Raw genomic sequence first — 3,376 nt, forward strand, 5'->3', positions numbered from 1 at the left:
GACTTATGTCTGTGATCCAGTCTTGATGCGCATCCGTGATCCTGTTACCGACCCGAATTCTGTTCTTACTTTGATCTTGGGTTATCCTTACCTGCTCATGTCTTCTATCTGCCCGCCCAGCCTGGACTACTGACCATGCTTCTGCCCAGTGTCTTTGGACCTCACTGCCTGATTGTTGTTGACCTCTGCCTGTTCTTGAATGTGATTCTGTCTACATCCGGTGTAGACCATCCATTGAACTTGGTGCCACCTCAGCACATCCCCAGCTGTACCTCTACTCATCAGATACCAGAGCTCCCAAGTTCTTGTTCATAGCAGCCAATTGTGCCTTTATTTCACCCCTGCTGTCCCTCTCGCACTATCCAGGATTGTTTGGATGGCAACTGTGCAAAAGGCCCCACTCGTCATCTCAGGCTCCGCATACAGGTACGTGACAATTCCAAAACCACATGCAGCTGCTTCAGGCACAATTCTCGAGAATATATTTTTGTAATCAAAGGTGAATTCACTCTGTAATCTTCCATTTGATCAGAACCTTTACTCTCCGCATAGTGTCATGGGGGCAGGCTGTGTTCTGGTGTTATTGTAAGCATTATCCTGTATAATTACTTTTCCCCGCGTTCCGTTATCTCAATCCCGAGAAAGGATCGGCATTGTTGTTTCTGCTGCCTCGGGGGAGAAATCTGCAATCTGAATATCCAACGCATTTGGGGTTATACTGTGTTCTGTTGTGTTCTGACCTTTCCAGCACCTGTCAGAACCATTGTTCAGGATCCCAGCAGGCTTGTAGGAAATATCCATAGGAGGGACGCTTGACTCCTCTCTCCGGAGGGAACAAATGAAGGCAGGATTCCGGGGGGGAATTCAGTGGGAATTCCAGTAATTTTTAGTAACATTCATGGACTATACTGTATATATATGCACACATGGAAGAAAAATATGTTTGAAATAAAATTTAAAAACATTCTTCCCAAATATATTGACATATATTTGAAATACTGCAATTTTTGCAGTTTTTACAATATATTTCAAAATATATTTATATATATATATATATATATATATATATATATATATATATATATATATATATACTGTATGTTGAAATGTGTTTTTTTATATATTACAAACTATATGAAAGATATTTTAAAAAATATATATTTTTTTAAATATATTCTTCAGATTTTTTTTACATAAAAAAGTCATTTTAACATATATTTGTAAATGCATTCCAAGAATTTTAATTAAATGTATTTTTAAAGACATACAGTATATCTGAAAATGTACGAGAGTCTAGTAAACATCCCGGGTAGGATAAAATTTGAAACACAAAATCATAAATTATAATATAATAAATAATCATAAAAAATAATAATATAATAATAATACATTTAATTCAATAATATAATCAAACCAAAAACACTGAAATTTGAAATAGAGCGCCAAGTTCGCACATCGCTGAGCAAAGTCGCAGAATCGTTTTCAGTGTCTGATGAGGAATTTCCCCCACGAATCATTATCACACAATTCTGCAAGTGGTTCTGATTTACTATCGCTGTTCTCTAGCCGGTCTAAAACCGCTTTTGACCTAAAGGGACACTTTTTGGACGCCATGGACGTTTCTCAGTTTCCAGGCAGAAAGAACAGTAAAAATGCAGGCAGGGCGCCGGACAAAGCACTCGGGACAAAATGTATGTGAAATGGTTTGATACAGTAATGAATACTATCAGATTTTAGTGTATTTAGTGAATGTCACTTTTAAATTTTTGAATTTCCTGCGGGTTCCATCCCCCGTACGTCCCGACGCTCGCAGGGAACGGAATCCAGAAGACAGATGCCGGCATCGGCTGGAGGACATCGTGGGAGCGCAGGACAAGGTAAGTAAAGAAGAGATTCCGGAGCAACGCTGCAGGGTATTCCCAAGTGTAGCTCGGGGTTACCGCTTTTTTTTTTTTTTTTTTAAGTCCGCAAACGTGCAACTATAACGAAAAAAACCCGTAAGTGATCACAAAAAATGTGCAAGTGCAAAACACCACACGAAAAAGTGCACTTAGGGGTGTGTTTGTCCTACCCCCGGAAGGGTTGGACCGTTCACCTGATCCCCCGGGGCACGAAGCTCCTGACAGGGACAAGGTTCCCATTTGGTCCTCCTGGCCAAAAGGCCTGGTGGACCACCGTTCCTTATGCTCAGCCGAAGCCGGACATCCAGTACTAGGCAAGGGGGTTCTCCCAAAGAGAAAACCCCCTAGGGATCAGGGGAGGAAGGAACCGTAGGGCCACACATCCTCCCCCTAGACTTCAGGTAAGGCCCGAGGACCCACACCCTCCATCCGTGAAAAACACACACATAAGAACAGAAATGTGACAAGACGTGGGAGTGGTTAATTAAATAAATAGAAAATAAAAAAGTGGTACCGTGCCAAATAGTGCACAGACCAGGCCCTGAGGCCTGTAGCAAAAATTGCCCCGGACTTAGCCAAAAGACCTGGTCCTTAGGGCGCTGTGCAAAAAGAAGTGAAAAACAGTGGCCATGTGTCATCTTCACACCGTGGGGTCCCACACCCAAGTGTTACTAGTGACACCCCTGAGAGCGTCTTCCCCAGGGGGCACTGAGTTTGCGGACTTTTTGCGTCCCCAGCCCCAGGCCAGACCAAGGCAGATCCGTCCAAACCAGGAGGTACTGGGTCTTTCCAGCTTTCTCAGAGGAATTACTCCCAAGGTCCCAGAGCGTATCGTGGCGCCCCCTGGTTTCTGTCCCTCCGGTCCAGCCTTCCGGACCCCCATCATACCAGTGAGGGTACTATACAACAACCATCCCCGCAAAGCTAGAATGGTCGGGAGCACCCCCACTGGACACTGATATGAACAGATACTACACTTGATCTTAGCCAAAAGGCCGAGAAGCTCGGGGTTACCGCTTGTGGTGCTGAAACTTTACCCCGAACTACACTCAGTAATACCGCCAGGGGAGTTAATCAAGGCGTTCGTAAACCGAGGTACGCCTGTAGATCACAGAGACATGGATGTGTAGCCAGGCGATGGGCTACAGCAACATGGAGAAGGAGACATATCCCTTTAGGCTTCATGCACACTGGGAGGTTTAATAATGCTGGTATCATTAGCTGTGCAAAAACGTGAGTTTTTCAGCATTTTTACATTAACGTTTAACCGCGTTTTTCAACATTTGCATTTTTTTGCATTTTTTACACAAAAAAAAATTTTGCTCCAAAAATGGCCCAAAACACTGGTTTACTGCACTTTACCTTGTTTTTCAGCATTAGAGCATATCTACAGCTAAAAAACTCCTCTAGAAACCCCCTAGTTGTGGGACAAAAAATTGCCCCTGCCAAAAAATGCTGATTAAAGCCTATCTGTG

The 3,376-nt window shown here is 43.2% G+C and overlaps 1 pseudogene; it reads right to left on the reverse strand.

The window, feature by feature from the left end:
* Window positions 1-2,792: 2,792 nt before the first annotated feature.
* LOC149440956 (U2 spliceosomal RNA) lies at window positions 2,793-2,908 on the reverse strand (annotated as a pseudogene).
* Between the last annotated feature and the right edge of the window lie 468 nt (window positions 2,909-3,376).

Source organism: Staurois parvus, unplaced genomic scaffold, assembly GCF_062004578.1.
Source record: "Staurois parvus isolate SC_StPar_1 unplaced genomic scaffold, SC_StPar_1.0 ptg001044l, whole genome shotgun sequence".
NCBI lineage: Eukaryota > Metazoa > Chordata > Amphibia > Anura > Ranidae > Staurois > Staurois parvus.